This window comes from Lepidochelys kempii, chromosome 1 (genome assembly GCF_965140285.1).
Source record: "Lepidochelys kempii isolate rLepKem1 chromosome 1, rLepKem1.hap1, whole genome shotgun sequence".
In the NCBI taxonomy this organism is placed as follows: domain Eukaryota; kingdom Metazoa; phylum Chordata; order Testudines; family Cheloniidae; genus Lepidochelys; species Lepidochelys kempii.
The window spans coordinates 63,792,623-63,814,838 of record NC_136380.1 but is presented as its reverse complement, the minus strand read 5'-3'; the positions used below and the strand labels follow the sequence as shown (position 1 = coordinate 63,814,838).

The following is a 22,216-nucleotide window of genomic DNA, read 5'->3' as shown; positions in this document are numbered from 1 at the left end:
ATTCTACCACCATTCTGCACTTGCTCAGCCTGTAGTTGAACAGCTCCTGACTACTGTCCAGGCTGCCTGTGTACGGCTTCATGAGCCATGGCATTCAGGGGTAGGCTGGGTCCCCAAGGATACATATAGGCATTTCAACGTCCCCAACGGTTATTTTCTGGTCTGGGAATAAAGTCCCTTCTTGCAGCTTTTGAAACAGATCAGAGTTCCTGAAGATGCGAGCGTCATATATCTTTCCCGGCCATCTCACGTTGATGTTGGTGAAACGTCCCTTGTGATCCACGAGTGCTTGCAGCACTATTGAAAAGTACCCCTTGCTGTTTACGTACTCGCCGGCTTGGTGCTCCGGTGCCAAGATAGGGATATGGGTTCCGTCTATGGCCCCAACACAGTTAGGGAATCCCATTGCAGCAAAGCCATCCACTATGACCGGCACATTTCCCAGGGTCAATACCCTTGATATCAGCAGATCTTTGATTGCGTTGGCTACTTGCATCACAGCAGCCCCCACAGTAGATTTGCCCACTCCAAATTGATTGCTGACTGACCGGTAGCTGTCTGGCGTTGCAAGCTTCCACAGGGCTATTGCCACTCACTTCTCAACTGTGAGGGCTGCTCTCATCTTGGTATTCTTGCGCCTCAGGGCAGGGGAAAGCAAGTCACAAAGTTCCATGAAAGTGCCCTTACGTATGCGAAAGTTTCGCAACCACTGGGAATCATCCCAGACCTGCAACACTATGCGGTCCCACCAGTCTGTGCTTGTTTTCCGAGCCCAGAATCGGTGTTCCACTTTATGAACCTGGCCCATTAGCACCATGATGCCCACATCGCCAGGGCCCCTGCAGAAGTCTGTGTCCATGTCCTCATCACTCATGTTACCGCGCTGACGTTGCCTACTCGCCCGGTATCGCTTTGCCAGGTTCCGGTGCTGCATATACTGCTGGATAATGCGCGTGGTGTTTAATGTGCTCCTAACTGCCAAAGTGATCTGAGCGGGCTCCATGCTTGCCGTTATGGCGTCTGCACAGGAAAAAGGCACGGAACGATTGTCTGCCGTTGTCCTGACGGAGGGAGGGGCAACTGACGACATGGCTTACAGGGAATTAAAATCAACAAAGGGGGTGGCTTTGCGAGAAACTGAATGGCCCCTCAAGGATAGAACTCAAAACGTCAAGGATAGAACTCAAAACTGGGTTTGGCAGGCCGTTGATTTCACAGAGGGAAGGAGGAGAAAATGAATACAAAACAAATCTGGTCTATTTCTTGTTTTGAGCCACTTCATCTATCTTTATACATCTTGCTGGCAGCAGACTGTGCAGTACGACCGCTAGCCGTCATCATCTCCTGGGTGCTTGGCAGAAGATAGTGCAGTATGACGACTAGCCATCATCTTCTGCTGGCTGGAGATTAAAAGAGAGTGCACTGCCGGTAGGACTGAATCGCCATGAGACGAAACTTAAAAGGGAAATGACCTGGCTGAGTCACTCCCATGTTTGCCCAGGCGCCCGACTAAAAGAGCACCCAGGACTACGTCGATGATGGCTACCAGTCATACTGCACTGTCTGCTGCCAAAAGGCAATTAACTGCTGCTGTGTAGCAATGCAGTACCACGTCTGCCAGCACCCAGGAGACACACGGTTACGGTTTGCTGAGCGGGCTCCATGCTTGCCGTGGTATGGCGTCTGCACAGGTAACTCAAGAAAAAAGGCACAAAATGATTGTCTGCCCTTGCTTTCACGGAGGGAGGGAGGGAACAAGGGCCTGACGATATGTACCCAGAACTACCCGCAACAATGTTTTAGCCCCATCAGGCACTGGGATTTCTACCCAGAATTCAGATGGGCAGCGGAGACTGCGGGAACTGTGGGATAGCCACCCACAGTGCAACGCTCCGGAAGTTGACGGTTGCCTCGGTACTGTGGACACACTCCGCCGACTACATGCACTTAGAGCCCTTGTGTGGGGACACACACAATCAACTGTATAAAAACGAAAAGGATTACTTGTGGCACCTTAGAGACTAACCAATTTATTTGAGCATGAGCTTTCGTGAACTACAGCTCACTTCATCAGATGCATGCCGTGGAAACTGCAGCAGACTTTATATATACACAGAGAATATGAAAAAATACCTCCTCCCACCCCATTGTCCAGCTGGTAATAGCTTATCTAAAGTGATCATCAGGTGGGCCATTTCCAGCACAAATCCAGGTTTTCTCACCCTCCACCCCCCCCACACAAATTCACTCTCCTGCTGGTGATAGCCCATCCAAAGTGACAACTCTTTACACAATGTGCATGATAATAAAGTTGAGCCATTTCCTGCACAAATCCAGGTTCTCTCACCCCCTCACCCGCCTCCCAAAAACCACACACACAAACTCACTATCCTGCTGGTAATAGCTCATCCAAAGTGACCATTCTCCCTACAATGTGCATGATAATCAAGGTGGGCCATTTCCAGCACAAATCCAGGTTTTCTCACATCCCCCCCACCGCCATACACACACAAACTCACTCTCCTGCCGGTAATAGCTCATCCAAACTGACCACTCTCCAAGTTTAAATCCAAGTTAAACCAGAACATCTGGGGGGGGGGGGGTAGGAAAAAACAAGAGGAAATAGGCTACCTTGCATAATGACTTAGCCACTCCCAGTCTCTATTTAAGCCTAAATTAATAGTATCCAATTTGCAAATGAATTCCAATTCAGCAGTTTCTCGCTGGAGTCTGGATTTGAAGTTTTTTTGTTTTAAGATAGCGACCTTCATGTCTGTGATTGCATGACCAGAGAGATTGAAGTGTTCTCCGACTGGTTTATGAATGTTATAATTCTTGACATCTGATTTGTGTCCATTTATTCTTTTACGTAGAGACTGTCCAGTTTGACCAATGTACATGGCAGAGGGGCATTGCTGGCACATGATGGCATATATCACATTGGTGGATGTGCAGGTATACGAGTCTCTGATAGTGTGGCTGATGTTATTAGGCCCTGTGATGGTGTCCCCTGAATAGATATGTGGGCACAATTGGCAACGGGCTTTGTTGCAAGGATAAGTTCCTGGGTTAGTGGTTCTGTTGTGTGGTATGTGGTTGTTGGTGAGTATTTGCTTCAGGTTGCAGGGCTGTCTGTAGGCAAGGACTGGCCTGTCTCCCAAGATTTGTGAGAGTGTTGGGTCATCCTTTAGGATAGGTTGTAGATCCTTAATAATGCGTTGGAGGGGTTTTAGTTGGGGGCTGAAGGTGACGGCTAGTGGTGTTCTGTTATTTTCTTTGTTAGGCCTGTCCTGTAGTAGGTAACTTCTGGGAACTCTTCTGGCTCTATCAATCTGTTTCTTTACTTCTGCAGGTGGGTATTGTAGTTGTAAGAAAGCTTGACAGAGATCTTGTAGGTGTTTGTCTCTGTCTGAGGGGTTGGAGCAAATGCGGTTGTATCGCAGAGCTTGGCTGTAGACGATGGATCGTGTGGTGTGGTCAGGGTGAAAGCTGGAGGCATGCAGGTAGGAATAGCGGTCAGTAGGTTTCCGGTATAGGGTGGTGTTTATGTGACCATTGTTTATTAGCACTGTAGTGTCCAGGAAGTGGATCTCTTGTGTGGACTGGACCAGGCTGAGGTTGGTGGTGGGATGGAAATTGTTGAAATCATGGTGGAATTCCTCAAGGGCTTCTTTTCCATGGGTCCAGATGATGAAGATGTCATCAATATAGCGCAAGTAGAGTAGGGGCTTTAGGGGACGAGAGCTGAGGAAGCGTTGTTCTAAATCAGCCATAAAAATGTTGGCATACTGTGGGGCCATGCGGGTACCCATAGCAGTGCCGCTGATCTGAAGGTATACATTGTCCCCAAATGTGAAATAGTTATGGGTAAGGACAAAGTCACAAAGTTCAGCCACCAGGTTAGCCGTGACATTATCGGGGATAGTGTTCCTGACGGCTTGTAGTCCACCTTTGTGTGGAATGTTGGTGTAGAGTGCTTCTACATCCATAGTGGCCAGGATGGTGTTATCAGGAAGATCACCGATGGATTGAAGTTTCCTTAGGAAGTCAGTGGTGTCTCGAAGGTAGCTGGGAGTGCTGGTAGCGTAGGGCCTGAGGAGGGAGTCTACATAGACAGACAATCCTGCTGTCAGGGTGCCAATGCCTGAGATGATGGGGCGCCCAGGATTTCCAGGTTTATGGATCTTGGGTAGTAGATAGAATATCCCAGGTCGGGGTTCCAGGGGTGTGTCTGTGCGGATATGATCTTGTGCTTTTTCAGGAAGTTTCTTGAGCAAATGCTGTAGTTGCTTTTGGTAACTCTCAGTGGGATCATAGGGTAATGGCTTGTAGAAACTCGTGTTGGAGAGCTGCCGAGCAGCCTCTTGTTCATATTCCGACCTATTCATGATGACAACAGCACCTCCTTTGTCAGCCTTTTTGATTATGATGTCAGAGTTGTTTCTGAGGCTGTGGATGGCATTGTGTTCTGCACGGCTGAGGTTATGGGGCAAGTGATGCTGCTTTTCCACAATTTCAGCCCGTGCACGTCGGCGGAAGCACTCTATGTAGAAGTCCAATCTGCTGTTTCGACCTTCAGGAGGAGTCCACCTAGAATCCCTCTTTCTGTAGTGTTGGTAGGGTGGTCTCTGTGGATTAGTATGTTGTTCAGAGGTATTTTGGAAATATTCCTTGAGTCAGAGACGTCGAAAATAGGATTCTAGGTCACCACAGAACTGTATCATGTTCGTGGGGGTGGAGGGGCAGAAGGAAAGGCCCCGAGATAGAACAGCTGCTTCTGCTGGGCTGAGAGTATAGTTGGATAGGTTAACAATATTGCTAGGTGGGTTGAGGGAACCATTGCTGTGTCTACAACCTATCCTGAAGGATGACCCAACACTCTCACAAATCTTGGGAGACAGGCCAGTCCTTGCCTACAGACAGCCCTGCAACCTGAAGCAAATACTCACCAACAACCACATACCACACAACAGAACCACTAACCCAGGAACTTATCCTTGCAACAAAGCCCGTTGCCAATTGTGCCCACATATCTATTCAGGGGACACCATCACAGGGCCTAATAACATCAGCCACACTATCAGAGGCTCGTATACCTGCACATCCACCAATGTGATATATGCCATCATGTGCCAGCAATGCCCCTCTGCCATGTACATTGGTCAAACTGGACAGTCTCTACGTAAAAGAATAAATGGACACAAATCAGATGTCAAGAATTATAACATTCATAAACCAGTCGGAGAACACTTCAATCTCTCTGGTCACGCAATCACAGACATGAAGGTTGCTATCTTAAAACAAAAAAACTTCAAATCCAGACTCCAGCGAGAAACTGCTGAATTGGAATTCATTTGCAAATTGGATACTATTAATTTAGGCTTAAATAGAGACTGGGAGTGGCTAAGTCATTATGCAAGGTAGCCTATTTCCTCTTGTTTTTTCCTACCCCCCCCCCCAGATGTTCTGGTTTAACTTGGATTTAAACTTGGAGAGTGGTCAGTTTGGATGAGCTATTACCAGCAGGAGAGTGAGTTTGTGTGTGTATGGCGGTGGGGGGGATGTGAGAAAACCTGGATTTGTGCTGGAAATGGCCCACCTTAATTATGCACATTGTAGGGAGAATGGTCACTTTGGATGAGCTATTACCAGCAGGATAGTGAGTTTGTGTGTGTGGTTTTTGGGAGGCGGGTGAGGGGGTGAGAGAACCTGGATTTGTGCAGGAAATGGCCCAACTTTATTATCATGCACATTGTGTAAAGAGTTGTCACTTTGGATGGGCTATCACCAGCAGGAGAGTGAATTTGTGTGGGGGGGTGGAGGGTGAGAAAACCTGGATTTGTGCTGGAAATGGCCCACCTGATGATCACTTTAAATAAGCTATTACCAGCTGGACAATGGGGTGGGAGGAGGTATTTTTTCATATTCTCTGTGTATATATAAAGTCTGCTGCAGTTTCCACGGCATGCATCTGATGAAGTGAGCTGTAGCTCACGAAAGCTCATGCTCAAATAAATTGGTTAGTCTCTAAGGTGCCACAAGTACTCCTTTTCTTTTTGCGAATACAGACTAACACGGCTGTTACTCTGAAACCTGTATAAAAACGCTTTCTACAAAACCGACTTCTATAAATTCGACCTAATTTCGTAGTGTAGACATACCCTTAGTTTCTTAGAACTGTCTTGACCACAAAGTAGGAATCCTGCTAAGGTGCAAAGAGAAGGCTCATTTTACCCGTCTCTCTCTCCTAGCACAGTTGTACACCACAGGGAAAGAACTAGCCCAGAGATTGTCAACCTTTGGCCTGCAGCCCGCCAGGGTAAGCCCCACATCCCTCAGCCCGTGCCACTTCCTGCAGCCCCCATTGGCCTGGAGCAGCGAACCGCGGCCAGTGGGAGCTGCGATTGGCTGAACCTGCGGACGCAGCAGGTAAACAAACTGGCCCAACCTGCTAGGGGGCTTACTCTGGCGGGCTGTGGGCCAAAGGTTGACGATCCCTGGGCTAGTTCTTTCTCTGTGGTGTACAACTGTGCTAGGAGAGAGAGAAGAGTAAAATGAGCCTTCTCTTTGCACCTTAGCAGGATTCCTACTTTGTGGTCAAGACAGTTCTAGGAAACTAAGTGTTAGGAAGGAGAATGCACTTTATTTCTTTTCAAGCAGCAGTAAGAACTACCTTGCAATTGATCCATCACTTTTAGTAAACAAACTGGCCCGGCCTGCCAAGGGGCTTACTCTGGCATGCCATGAGCCAAAGGTTGCCAATCCCTGAACTAGCCCAATGTTTTGCCCTTTTATTAACATACAGTACAAGTAAATGGGACAATTTATAATCATAGTCAAAGAAGGTTTCCTTTTCTATAAAATGTAATGTTTCAGTATTGAAAAATTAATAAAATCCAGATTGTACCTGAATATCAGTAATTTATTAAGGGACTTTTCCCCATACATGAATTTGGGAGGTGAATATTCTTGAGATGAAAGAAATAATAAATGATCAAAAACAAGATGACTCAAAGGATGAAGGATTACGTTTCCCATAGGATGAAGTGTCTCCTTCAGTGTTTGTGTACAAGACTATGGATTTTCCGGGACCTAAACTGTTTAAACTGCAAAAAGGATTTATAAAAATGTTGCCCTAGACTACATTTAATAGTTCATAAGAACATCTTTTCCCAGAACACTCTCTATATCAACACTATAGTGAATACATATTCAAGAATGCACTGAAATTCTTACTCAGACTAAATTGATATCAAAAGGCAAATCTGCATGTTGCTATTTAAGTACGAAACAGTGTTCTGTGCTGCTCTCTCTCTTTAATGTAAAACAGTTTCTGGTGAAGATATGAAGAAAATGTTTTATAATCATTGGACAGGAGAGGGACTCAGGCAAAAAAAACCCCTCGCTGCTCTTATTGCTATAGCTATGGGATTTTATCCTGCTTTCATTAAAGTTAATGGGAAAACTTCTACTGACGTCAATAGTGCTGACTTGAGCCCACAGGAAAGGGTCATTTTCACATAGAAAGGAGTAACAATGTCCATAGTTATCAAGAAAACAATAATGTATGTGTTATTCTGTGTGCTTTCAATGCTGCCCCTAAAGCTACTAACCATCATTATAGTATTAGCGTTAGCGACGGGTGAAATAGTCAGAATGGTTTTGGTGGTGGTGGTTGTTGAAATTTGCCTGGTTTGGATGTTGTGTAAAGCCTGTAAAATTGAGGCATTTTTGCAAAATTTCAAAATGATTTGATAATACTTCATGCAAAATGTTTTTCACTATCTGAAGATTGTGAAAATATCTAAAAGACACTTTTGCTTAAAACATTTACCCTTACCAGTTTGAAAAAAGCTACTTTAAGGATAAGGAGGTAAAATGGAGACAAAGTTCATAGAAGCTACAGATGAATCAAAAAGTCCTCAAGTGCTATCCCAACTCTGGTCTTAATACTATCTTACCCTTACAACAAACATTAATTTAGTAAAAAGAAAAGGAGTACTTGTGGCACCTTAGAGACTAACCAATTTATTAGAGCATAAGCTTTCGTGAGCTACAGCTCACAGCTCACGAAAGCTTATGCTCTAATAAATTGGTTAGTCTCTAAGGTGCCACAAGTACTCCTTTTCTTTTTGCGAATACAGACTAACACGGCTGTTACTCTGAAACCTGTCATTAATTTAGTAAACACATTATTACCTGTATACACGGAGATTCTGTTAAGTAACATGCCCCAGGTCAAGTAGATGTAGAAACTACATTTCCTGGGTAAAAGCCCAGCCCTATTAAAGTGAATAGGAATTTTGCCATTCACTTCTATCCGACCAGGATTTTATTCCATGACTCTAATGCCTAATTTACCATGCGTTTCTGAATCTGTAAAATGAGGAATAGTATTTCTGACCTCTCTCTTTTTCTGCCTATAGACACTCAAAACTCTGTATATTTTATGCTTTGGTAAATACCACTGCCCCTACTTTACCAATTCTGAAACCAAGACAGAGTGAGGGTTAATTGACTTGCCTGTGAAGCATTCTGGTTTAGAGATTTAGGTATAGGAATGGAAGTCAAGTGACCAGTTTTCTGATCATTTGTAGTTGTATGACTTCAACCATATCATGTATCTTCTCTGAACCTCTGTATTTCAATCTGTAAAATATGAGGAATAATATCTAGCTGCTAAATGTTTGGAAAGTACTATATAAGTGTGACATGGATGGGAATAGAATCAATGGCTTCCAGGAATGTGTTTAAACCACTAGACCATGTGGATGTGATTGGCACCATCTTCTCACCTTCTCTGCTTTTTCCAAATTCACAAAGGTGAATTTTCATATGAACGCGGCATGTCAAGTTCCTGGATGATTCCTTTCTAACAATTCTCAGTCCACCAATATATCACAAAAATTAAACATTTCAGGGGGCATGAAATCATGCAAAACCAACAGACAGAAACTTCTGAACAATTTTTGCTAAATGTTTTTCATCAACTTTGCTCAACCTTAGCACCTTGAATTGCTCCTACAAAACCTTAGAAGTTGAGTAAACAATTTACAGGGGCAGGAAAGGCAAGAACATGTTTTTTGAATGCCAGTGTTTTCACAGAAAAGAAAAGAAAAGAAAAGAAAAGAAAAGAAATCTGGGCAAGAGAAAAGTTGAACTGAACTGACATTCTTCAGACACCTCTGAACAAAGAGGCTGTTCAGAAAGCCAAAGACAGGTTCTGTAGCTCCAGACAATAACATTACCAATCTACCCTGGGCAACAATATGGATTTTTTCCTATTTAAGAAATACCACTTCTAGCCAGCAGGAATCCAGTGAATACAGATTAGTATAAAAAAGTTTATTAGTATTACATTTCTTATTTATTTCTTTAAATCTTGCATATGAACTATTGCTTCACTAGATAACCTTTTATTAGTCTTTAACCCAAATCACTGTCTGTTTGCCACTCAGATTTACATATACACGATTTCATTATTAATGCTCCATGTCCAAATCGTCGGTAATACAACAATGTCCTGGACATTTTGCTATTCTAATTTAGGCACTTTGGTTTCCTGCAGGAAGGACAATCATATTAGTGTTCTGCATCTTGTTCTCCTAGGTACAAAATTCCATCCTCCTCTTGTATTATTTTGACATCATATGTTTTGTAGCAGAGATATAACCTGTAGACAGTAGATGTACCTGAGGGCTAATCTACACTGGCAACATGGTTTGTGTAGTCTTGGTGCAGTGCTGGGAGAGAGCTCTCCCAGCACTCTAAAAAAATTCCTTCATTGCTTTGAATTCAGGCTTTCAGAGTGAAATATTTAACCAGATTCAAGAACGATGATTGACCATTTTTATACACCAAGTTGAAATGAGGACTGATTTGCTTGAAAAATTAGCATCTCATGTACTAACTTGGAGACCAAAGAATACAGTTTCTTTTAAATTAGCCCAGAGAATCAATAATGTGAACAGAGCTGAAGGGAAGCCAAAGTTTCTGATTTGCAAACAAGGGGGAGATTTTACTTGCAGAAGAAAACTTGAAAGGAACTGCATATGAAAGCAGAAAGATGATAATTTTCCACAGCCTTGGGGCCTGCAAGCTAGACCAAATGTCAAATTTTCCCTTAGAAAGTACAGATCTGAAATATCAGCTTTGTGGAAGAGACTGAACTGCTGGCTTTGTTTTACAGGTGAGCCACCTACGTCTAGTATTACTATAACATATTAAGTGATCTAACATTTTGATACCTTGTGTCTTTACAGTGATTACAGAGTAAGTTTAATAATGGCAGAACTATTATTTGTTCGATAACAGTGTCATCACTCATGTTCGCAAAAAGAAAAGGAGTACTTGTGGCACCTTAGAGACTAACCAATTTATTTGAGCATGAGCTTTCGTGAGCTACAGCTCACTTCATCGGATGCATACCGTGGAAACTGCAGCAGACTTTATATACACACAGAGAATATGAAACAATACCTCCTCCCACCCCACTGTCCTGCTGGTAATAGCTTATCTAAAGTGATCATCAGGTTGGGCCATTTCCAGCACAAATCCAGGTTTTCTCACCCTCCACCCCCCCACACAAATTCACTCTCCTGCTGGTGATACTCCTTTTCTTTTTGCGAATACAGACTAATACGGCTGTTACTCTGAAACCTATCACTCGTGTTGTGAGCTCTAGCCTCTAAGGCCACAGCACTCACTGGTGCAGACACTTTGAGCAATAGCAGTGAAGGATGATTTGTTTGGGCAACAGATTATTTTTGCGAGCTACCTCCCACATTTCTAGGGGAAAGAAAGAGGCACTGTGTACTGTATCTACCTGCTCTAGGAGAAAGCTGAGATTATTGTTCCCACTTACCCTTTGTCTGTCTTCTCTAATTAGTTTGTAAAATCTTCAGGGCAGGGACTGTCTTTCATTACGCATTTCTACAGTGCCTACAATGAGACTCTGATTTCAGCTGGCAGCCTTGATGATGATGTCACTGTTTCAGAGTAACCGCATCTGTATTTCCCAGTTCTGTGATCCACTCCAGGAGTGCCAGTCAGGTCTCAGGTTTCCAGCCATCACCTGTGTCTGGATTGGGACCCTTTGACCGACTCCTTTCTGAAAAGAGGCACTCTCTCAGAGGACTATGACAATGTTTTTACAAGAGGCCACACAGCTCTTCCAAGCAAGCACATTAATTCATAGGACAAAAAGCTTTACAGACAAAACATAAAAAACAACAAACAGATTTAAATTTACCCTCTAAACATACCAGAAATCACCCATCTTCCACACGGACAGTCTGACAGACCAACGTCCCTTCCAACCCTTCAGCAAGGGTTGGGGCCTCCCCTTGGACAGAAAGGCATGTCCATTTGCTAGGCATCCGGTTTTCGACCAGAACGCCCAGTCAAAAAGGGACCCTGGCTGCTAAAAGTCTGGTTGACTGCAGCTGCCAGCTCCAAGTAGTTCCTGGAAGCAGCCGGCATGTCCCTCTGATTCCTAAGCGCAGGGGCGGCCGGGGGGCTCCGTGTGCTGCCCCTGCCTGAGGCACTGGCACCGCCCTGACCACCAGCTCAGCAGCTCCCATTGTCCGGAAACCGTGGCCAATGGGTGCTGTGGGGGTGGTGCCTGTGGATGGAGCAACCTGGCCTACCCTCCGCCTAGGAGCTGGAGGGACATGGCAGCCACTTCCGGGAGCTGCCTGAGGTAAGCGCCACCCAAAGCCCGCACCCCAACTCCCTACCCCAGCCCTGAGCCCACTCCCGCACCCAATCTCCCTCCCAGAGCTCGCACCCCCTCCCACACCTAAACCCCCAGCCCTGAGCTCCCTCCTGCAGTCAAAACCCCTCAGCCCCAGCCCAGAGACCCCTCTTGCAGCCCAGAGGCCTCACCCCCTCCCGCACCCCAACCCGGTGAAAATGAGTGAGTGAACGAGGGTGGGGAAGAGCGAGTGATGAAGGGAGGAGGGATGGAGTGAGCAGGGGCGGGGCCTTGGAGAAGGGGTTGGGCAGCGGTGGAGCCTTGGGAAGGGGCAGTGCAGAGGTGGGGCAAGGGTGTTCAGTTTTCTGCAACAGAAAATTGGTAACCCTACCATTTGTTGAATCAAAAGGCCACAAGTCAGTTCAAGCTCATCTTTTTATATCAAAAGGCCTTTCTTTGTTTCCTAGTCTCTGGAAAACCCAGGATGAACCAGGATATGCAAACCACCCTGAGGGTGGAACTTCTCTGGAATTGTTTAGCCTTTGTGACTTGCCTTAATCCTGGAGGAGCTGTGTTAACCCTTGTCAATGAAACAGAACACAATCATACCTAAACCACTCATACATTTAATACAATGGTCCCCAAAGACATTGCATGGGGTTGCAATATCTGTCTCAGTGATAATGATAATGAATTGAGGGAGGAGCTGAGCTGCTTTCACCCAGTAGTGAGTTTTGAAGTCATGAACGTGTCGGGGTCTCTAGGTTGTTGGCTTTCTAGTCTCATTCTCCACATATGTCAGTGACCTGTTTCAGAGGTCAGCACCTATCTGCTATTCCCGCATCTCCTTTAGAGCCAATCACCCAGGCGAGGGAGAGGCCATAGAGCCAGAGTGGTGTCAGTCACCATGTTTGGCAGAGACTTCCCATCACTGAGAATCAGGGAGGATCCGGATGGGTCAGAGCTGGAATACCTGGAGCTCATAAAACTAAGAATTCCAGACATTGACTGTGCAGCCTCCACTCAGAGAGTCTGACTAATTCTAAAATCCCCAGTCTTCATCTCTTTCAGAGTCCCTTGTTTTAGCCCACAGAGTGAAATTTGTAGGAATCTGGGGTTCTCCCCACCTGGTCTGACTCCCAGAAATATGGTGATTCCAAATGCATGAAAATTCTGTAATTCATCATTGAATATTTTCTCCATGTAATTTATGCTATTTGTATGTAAGGATATTTAATAGATGAGAATCGTTAGCGTTTTTAGCTCACTGATACCCTCATGTGGTCAGAATAAGCAATTATCCTCATAAAAGAAAAATATAGAAAATGTTACCCTTTCAATTAGTGAACAAGAAAGTATAGTAGCTACATGTAGTAATGATGTCATTTAAATACCTTCCCTTTCATCAGATACGAAGGATTGCAGCCATGTTCTGCACAAACTTCATGACAAATATGGCATTTAATGTAATTGAAAGGCTCATTTTTCAAGGCAATGTTTTAGAATAAAACTCCCCTTTACCCTTGTCAACACTCACTGAAAAATATTTCAGACAAAGGATAAAATTTTCCAAAGCACTTCAGTGACTCCGGACCCTAACTTTCCTTTTCAAAAGTATTATAGGCTCTTAGGACCCTAAGTCTCACTGAAAATGGGACTTCAGCTTCTAAAAGCTTAACTCACTTTTGAAAGGACTTGGGAGCTTTTTATAATTTTACCCCAATTCAACAATCTGGTTTCCAAACTGAGTTGATTCATGTGAACACAAGATTGAACTGATGTCTTTTCTGGATGTAAAGCACGTGCAAGTTGCAATCATATAACAGTCATTAGGTCTCAAAAACACCTAACTCTAGAAGTAAATTTGAGCAACTAAGCCTTTTTTTGTGCTAAACTTTCTTGAGCAGTATAGTATTTTACAGCTGCAGCAAATTAATGGAAATAATAAATGAGCTGAATAAAAATAAAAGTATTAACCCACTTAAAGGGTGAATAACTTACTATAGAATCGCTTATGCACAATTGATGAGAGGAAGGAAAAAAGAATGCTCCAAGACTGCCTGAAAATTATGGAGAACTGAGTAAGCAACTACAACTTATCTGCCTTCAGACTACAGAAGAGGAAAGGGGGACATCTCAGGGGATGAAGGAAAAGACACTGCCATTAAAAAACCAAACCAAAACAAAAAAAACTTTCCAGGATCCTTTTCCTTCAGACATATAAATAATACTTTGAACTTAATGTTGCTTTGGATTTACTCCAAAGTAATTAAGTGTAACTCCCTTGAATTGCATTGTAAGGGGAGATATGATTGCTCTCTATAAATATATCAGAGAGATAAATACCGGAGAGGGAGAGGAATTATTTAAGCTCACTGGGAAGTTTAGACTTGAAATTAGACAAAGGTTTCTAACCATCAGAGGAGTGAAGTTTTGGAATAGCCTTCCAAGGGAAGTAGTGGGGGCAAAAGATGTATCTGGCTTTAAGATTAAACTTGATAAGTTTATGGAGGAGATGGTATGATGAGATAATATGATTTTGGCAATTAAATGATCTTTAAATATTCATGGTAAATAGGCCCAATGGCCTGTGATGGGATGTTAGATGGGGTGGGATCTGAGTTACTACAGAGAATTCTTTCCTGGGTATCTAGCTGGTGAATCTTGCCCATATGCTCAGGGTTCAGCTGATTGCCATATTTGGGGTCGGGAAGGAATTTTCCTCCAGGGCAGATTGGAACAGGCCCTGGAGGTTTTTCACCTTCCTCTGTAGCATGGGGCACGGGTCACTTGCTGGAGGATTCTCTGCTCCTTGAAGTCTTTAAACCATGATTTGAGGACTTCAATAGCTCAGACATAGGTGAGAGGTTTATCGCAGGAGTGGAGGGGGGTGAGATTCTGTGGCCTGCATTGTGCAGGAGGTCAGACTAGATGATCATAATGGTCCCTTCTGACCTCAATATCTTTGAATCTATGAAACTATGTGCAAAAGTGTTGCCCATCTGAGGATCTCAAAGTACTTTACAACATTAATAAATATACCATCACAGCACCCTGGTGAATTAGCTACCAAGCCCATTTTACAGATGAGGATACCGAGGCATGGACTACTTAAATGACTGACCCCTGGCTCCAAATGAGGTTGCCAGGGATGCTGCCACGGAGTGGGGATCTTGCCAGGCCCCTGGGTCTTGGCTCTAGCTTGGGCTCCAGCCACTCGCAGGCTTCTTGCGGAGCTGAGAAGCCTGAAACACTAGCAGGTTTCCAATGGAAACCAGCCTGTGTTGCAGTGAAAGTTTTGTCAAATCTGTAATAGATTTAGTGAAACATTTTACTACAAGGAATTGGCATTTTTCAATGAAACTGTTTCACCTGAAAATTCCCAACGAGCTCTACTGGGAACACAAGACTCAAGACCCCTAAAATTAATCTTCCCTCCTCAACGTGCGATGAGGTTAAGGCTTTGCTGCTTCTCTCAGCTGATCAACCATTAGTCTATGAAAATTCTCATTTTAGTTCCCCCCCCTCACTTTTTTCTCCCATTTCCCCCGCATGGTTTGAACAATTGCTATTTACAATTACGAGGCTTAGATATTGTTTCTGAATTCTAAAACTTTTGTTTTCGTGACTCTGAAGACTAGGCCTCTTTAAGGCTGTGTGTACAGTAGGGGCTAAGGGTTTGATTTCCCCTGCTCATGTACACATAACCACACTAGCTCTCACCGAACTAGCATGAGTATAAATAGCAGCGTAGCCGCCGCAGTAGTGGTAGCAGCAGTGGAGGCATGGCTGAGCTGTGCTGAGTAAAAGCTACAAGAATTTCATTTTTTTCTGGGAGGTTGCAGTAAATTTATATCTTCGGACATGTTACCGCTAACATAGATTAATTCAACCAGTACTTGGGGTGCATATTTCAGTGGTCTGCATGCACTGTGCTGCATATTTTAGTGCAAAATGTGAAGATTAAAGAATGAAAAGGAGAGTCTCTATTAGCAATCACAATTTCTAATGTATTTTAAATGTTATACAATTGATGGCTTATTATTCACTTGCAGCTAAATCTTGCACCATGTATGCAAAAGGTCCTAAAGGCAGGGAAAAAAGTGCTTTAGTTTTGGTGGGCTGAGGGCAAGATGGGGAGGATGAAGGGAGCCTTCAAGTGTTCCATGCACCTAATGGGTAGAGGACTTGGGGAAGGAGCTGGTGGACCACTACTGCATCTCAGAATCAAACAATCCTGTATAGGGGAATGGTGGGAGAGGAGAACAGGAGGTTTAGGGGCTACTGCAGCTGTGAGGCTCCTCTTTGTGGTGATTGGAGGGCATGCTATCAAACCCTATAGTGTGCAGCACATTGACCTTTAATAAACTAGGAGTTAACTCTTGCAAGGAAAAACAGATATATATTTATTTTTCATGTAACTATCTCTATCTCCTACAAATTTTAATGGTCCTTTAAAAACATCAATCCAAACTAAGGTGGGCCTACAAACACTATTATATCCTAATCACAACTGTCTGGTTATTTCATGGCATTGCTACAGTTCTCTGAGATGTGAAGAGTATCATATAAGGATAAAGTACTAACTTTTCCAGTTCCTGGGGTAAGGGCACAGCCAGATTCATGTTTTGCAGGAACACTGGTTGAGTGTCACATTAATAAAGTGCCAGCTGGCCAGAGCTGAGGCCAAAAAGACAATAACCCTCCGCAACGTTTCTCTTTACTGAAAACAAATAAGTAGAACAATCAACAACTGTTCTTGAGAGGCATGAGTCCACCGAGAGGTGTGGTGGTTGGCACAAAGCACCTTGTCTTGGTGTACAGCTGGATGATCAATAGTCTTCTGTGATGTCCAATTTGATGGGAGTGTGAAGATCAAGATTTCTTCATAAAGTTGGCTGACAAAAGTTTTAATGTCTCTACAGAGTAGAGTAGTGTGGGGGTCGGACATTCACCTGATTTGGCCTCTCTGCCATGGGCGGTAAGAGAGACCTGAGGGAGGGTTGTGGCTGCTCTGCGCTTTATGCCCTCCAACAGAAACTGCTTTTCAAAAGACTATGATCTTGTGTACATGATATGCATGTGCACCTACAATGGGATGCACACTGACACATACTTCAAGAAAAACTACTCTACTCTCCAACTACTACTGTTTTTAAAGGAAAGAGCTCTGGTATGGAACAGAGCAGCTCACTTCTGCAACCACTCGTGGTGCCCAGAGCACAGAAACTGCCTTGAATCTAATGGACAAGTTTTCATGGTGGGTATTGTCTAGATTGAGACTGTGAGAATTTGGCGACATTTCACAATGGATCACTTAGCACCACAGCTACAAAGAGGAAAATACCATGGAAACATTAGAGTGCATTGGCCGGAGGTCTTCAGTAAGCCACCAGTGGCAGCGTGGTTTTGGATTTTGGGGGTGTGCAACGTGTGGGAAATTTTGTACACATCTTTTGTAATTTTTTAACCCAAGCACTTTATTTGCACTTGTATTCACCAGGGACTGATGTTTCAGATGTTTTATTTAGGCTTCTAAAAGCATTAACATTTTGACTATAATTTTCTACACATGGAATTCTGACCCTGAGTCTCAGTAAGGCAAGTTTCGTGTTCTAGTTTTGGCACCAATTTGCAATAGTAAAATGTGAAGAGTACTGACCATAGGGAATGTTGCTAGATGGCAACTTATCAGAAATGAGTAATTTATTTTAATTCTGTATTTGGAGATGGAAAGCTAGCTCTGAATGTTTCAGGTATATAAAGTACCTGATGTATAATCACATTATTAAACTTTGCACACCTTCTAAAATGTATCTCAAAGCTTGTTTTTATATAAATATTGTGGTGTGAGTGGAAGAACCCTCAATTCTGAATGTATTGGAAACTAGATGGGACATAAGATTCAACGATGTGCTGTAGGAGACAACCAAGCACTGGGAGAATTTAATAGGACTTAGAATCATAGAATATCAGGGTTGGAGGGGACCTCAGGAGGTCATCTAGTCCAACCCCCTGCTCAAATTAAATCATCCCAGCCAGGGCTTTGTCAAGCCTGACCTTAAAAACTTCTAAGGAAGGAGATTCCACCACCTCCCTAGGTAACCCGTTCCAGTGATTCACTATGCTCCTCGTGAAAAAGTTTTTCCTAATATCCAACCTAAACCTCCCCCACTGCAACTTGAGACCATTATTCCTCATTCTGTCATCTGATGCCACTGAGAACAGTCTAGATCCATCCTCTTTGGAACCTCCTTTCAGGTAGTTGAAAGCAACTATCAAATCCCCCATCATTTGTCTCTTCTGCAGAATAAATAATCCCAGTTCCCTCAGCCTCACCTCATAAGTCACGTGCTCCAGCCCCATAATAATTTTTGTTGCCCTCCGCTGGACTCTTTCCAATTTTTCCACATCCTTCTTTTAGTGTGAGGCCCAAAACTGGACACAGTACTCCAGATGAGGCCTCACCAATGCTGAATAGAGGGGAATGATCACGTCCCTTGATCTGCTGGCAATGCTCCTGCTTATACAGCCCAAAATGCCGTTAGCCTTCTTGGCAACAAGGGCACACTGTTGACTCATATCCAGCTTCTCGTCCACTGTAACCCCTAGGTCCTTTTCTGCAGAACTGCTGCCTAGCCACTCGGTCCCTAGTCTGTAGCTGTGCATGGGATTCTTCCGTCCTAAGTGCAGGACACTGCACTTGTCCTTTTTGAACCTCATCAGATTTCTTTTGGCCCAATCCTCTAATTCGTCTAGGTCCCTCTGTATCCTATCCCTACCCTCCAGTGTTTCTACCACTCCTCCCAGTTTAGTCTCATATGCAAACTTGCTGAGGGTGCACTCCACGCTATCCTCCAGATCGCTAATGAAGATATTGAACAAAATCAGCCCCAGGACCGACCCCTGGGGCACTCCACTTGATACAGGCTGCCAGCTAGACATGGAGCCATTGATCACTACTCGTTGAGCCCGACGATCTAGCCAGCTTTCTATCCACCTTATAGTCCATTCATCCAGCCCATACTTCTTTAACTTGCTGGCAAGAATACGGTGGGAGACCGTATCAAAAGCTTTGCTAAAGTCAAGGAGTAACACGTCCACTGCTTTCCCCTCATCCACAGAGCCAGAGTCTTTTCTGTCTCTAATTTCTAGGTCTGCCCTCTAATAGCCACCAACTAAATTTACTGAGGGTTCTGTGTACATTGCCCTAAAACATTTAGGGTAAGTTTTTTTTCTTTTAAAAATGAGTGCTTAAAGGAAAGCTTCTAAGCCCATACTTAGGCACCTCATAAAGTGGCCAGATTTTCAAAAGTGCTGGACTCCCAGAACATCTAGTAACTCCATCGACATAAATGGGTGTCCAGCGCTTTTGAAAATCTGAACACTTTACTGGTTGCCTAAGTATGATCTTAGAAGCCTAACTTCAGACACCCAGATGTAAACATTTTGGCATATTATATAAAATCCCCGACACACACAGAGTCCAAACATTTTATGAAATAGGGAAAATTTATGATTAGATTTTAACATGTAATTTTACTTCTAGAAACTATTTTTTGTAGCCTCACGGTTTCAGCAGTTTGAACACCGTTGAGTGTGTATACAATACAAAACAAATATTGACTGATTTGAAGGCTAACAAAAGATTACACCACTGGATCCCAATTGATGAATACAAAGGCGAAATGGAACAGTTGTGTTTTTGCCTAAAACCTATCCATATTTGGTTAGCCTTGTGGACTGCTGTAGCTAAAGAAAGTTCGGAGGAAGTCCTTGTTGACATTTTATTTAAATACTGTTTGATTTCCATTTGTTTGGCCACTTATGTGCATACTGCCTGTTTCTGAGGTTTAATGCCTGCTTGCGGAAACCAAAGCACAAGTCCAGAAGCTAAAACTAAAACTGGTTTGGAGGCCTGTTCTCAGCTATCAGAACATACTTCCTATCAGAGACTTCAAACCATTTTGCTTCAAAGGACAGAAGCTTAGCAGACATGTTGTGCTGTTCGGTGGAAGGGTCAGAAATGTCTCATTAAATCCCCGGGAAAAGTCCAACAACTTGAACAAATGTGATCTGCAAGACACTTTTGATTCTTCAAATGTGCATATTAAGCAGTATTTTGATGCAGCTTTTTTAGCAGAGCAGCTTGTCAGTATCTCCTGAGGCCAAGGTTAAATTCACATTTCTTATTTCTTGCTTACTTTCAGATAGGGTAATAATTTTTACTTTTGATAAGGGAAAACTTGAGAACATATTTATGCATTGCAATATCATCCCTTAGCTTATGAAAATAAATGCCATGTATAAAACAAAGCTATTATGTCTATGTCCATTAAAAGGCTAACCACATATAGAAAAAGGGCCTTCTCACTTCCCCACACCAGGTAAACTTATATTTCACAATGTGCACATATTGCGTGCCAACATTTTAAAAAAAAGATACGTTAAATGCTAAATGATAAATTATTTCTTGCTGCTCTATAAAATGCTGTGTGCTGATAATAATGCATTTTGCAGCAAGGTTGATTTGTAATCAAAATCCTGACCTTTTAAAAAAAAGTAATATAAAGTTGAAAAACGTGCAGAAATGAATACGGTCTGAATTTGCAGACCAAAATGTAGGGTTTCTTCTCAGCCTTTCAGTTCAAATCAATGTTATATAATTTTAAAATCTGACAGTGCCCTGATAGGAGACGTATCTCCTGCATCGTCAGAAGTAGATCCGCTAACAGGATTTTTCTAACTTTTAGAATCTTATAGCCAACAAAAAAGTGGCAACGTGTCTTGTAGTTAGGAAGATTTGGTGTCAAGGGAACTAAATTCTATGACTGATTTGCCATTAAATTACTCTGTGAGCTTGGGAAAATCCTGTAGCCTTTCTGTAATAATTATTACTCAATGTTGTAATATGCTTTGACATTTTCAGATGAAGTATACTTCGCAAGCACAAAGTAGATTTTTTAAAATATTCAGCTGAGTTGACTGAAATTATAGTAATTCGATGAGACTGAATCAAAAGAGAGCTACAGAACAAACTAATTAAAGCCAGTAATCCTGACACTGTTCTTCCAAGATAAGAACAGTGATATTTTGTTATTAACCACATCAACGAAAAACAACGAGGAGTCCGGCAGCACCTTAAAGACTAACAGATTTATTTGTTATAAATAAAACTGTTAGTCTTTAAGGTTCCGCCGGACTCCTCGTTGCTTTTATGGGCACAGACTAACACGGCTACCCCTCTGATACTTGGTACACATCAACCAAAATACTCTGGTTAAAACTGACTACATTTGGCCATTAGAGGGCGCTAACACTACTTTACTGACAATGGAAATGTCTGGCATTGGTAAAGCAATAAATAACAACACAAATGTTGGTACTGAAAGAATGTTTTTTTTTTCTCATGACTTTTATGAAAGGCATTTGCTCCAGTAACAAGAATATGTTAGTGGTTGCACAAAATTCTATAAATACAGAACATCTTGTGGAATGGGAGTTGGGGGTAGGAAGAGAGAGTGAAAGGAGAATTATACTTTCTGCCTACTAAATCCAGTTTATACTTTGGGCTACTGGATCTCTTGAAAATAATGTGGAAAGATTTAATTTAGAAAAGATTAAATCTACTGTCACATTTGAAAGTGCTGGAAAAGGGGTTATACAGATTGATGAAAACTGAAATAATTATAATTACATACAAAGATTACAATTCCTTTTTGTGCAAAGAAACAAAAAGGGAGTAACATATTTATGGCCACATCGGGCTATATAGAGATTGATATACTGCACAGCATGGCTACTTGGAAATTTATGGCAAAAGCTGGAATAGAACTCAAATCCTTCTGAACCTCATGTCCTACTGATTCAAGTATAGGAAAACCTCTTTTAACTGTTTACAGTATACAGATTATGAGACAGTTGAATAGTGCCGATTCTGTCCATTATATTGCTGCAGTGCACATACACACTAGCTGATACATGTATATGTATTTTGTGTGTGCGCATGCAAGCCTATACACACACAGTACTCACAGATATTTATATTTTTTTACTTACATGTTGTATATTGTCATTATCTACAAATCTATTCAGCAATGGAATTTTTGAGACACTTACAATTTGGCCCAATCTGCCTAGATTCTCATGGGGACAGCAAAAGACACCACTCTCGAAACTGGACCGTTCTCCTGCAACATTTCAAGTTCCTTTTCGAAAGTATGGAGGTGGTACAGTGCTTAAAACAATTCCCAATAATTTCTTTGATTACTGGAAAAATACTTATTTTGGAAATAGCTGAAATATTTTCACTGAAACTTTAAAAAAAAAAATCTATCATGAGGCAGAAGGCAAGCTTGGAAAATTTCAGCCCAAATGGTTAAAGTCTAGTAAAAATGCAAACTGAAAACAGGATTTCCTGGAAACGTTAGGCAACTGTAACAACAGGCATTACTACCAGAACGTAAGAACAGCCATATTGAGTCAGACTAGTCGTCCATCTGGCCCAGCATCCTGTCTTCT

General features: G+C 42.8%; 1 protein-coding gene across 4 annotated transcripts in view; it reads right to left on the bottom strand.

Annotated features, from left to right (window-relative positions):
• Positions 1-22,216, bottom strand: part of VWA8 (von Willebrand factor A domain containing 8) — a 290,052-nt gene that overhangs the window by 49,056 nt on the left and 218,780 nt on the right. Inside the window, exon 38 of one of the 4 annotated variants that reach the window (XR_012159153.2) lies at positions 10,865-11,110. The exons of the other annotated variants lie outside the window; for them this stretch is intronic. The gene's annotated coding sequence lies outside the window, so the exon portion shown is untranslated. The remainder of the gene's footprint in view (positions 1-10,864; positions 11,111-22,216) is intronic. 4 annotated transcript variants of the gene reach the window in all.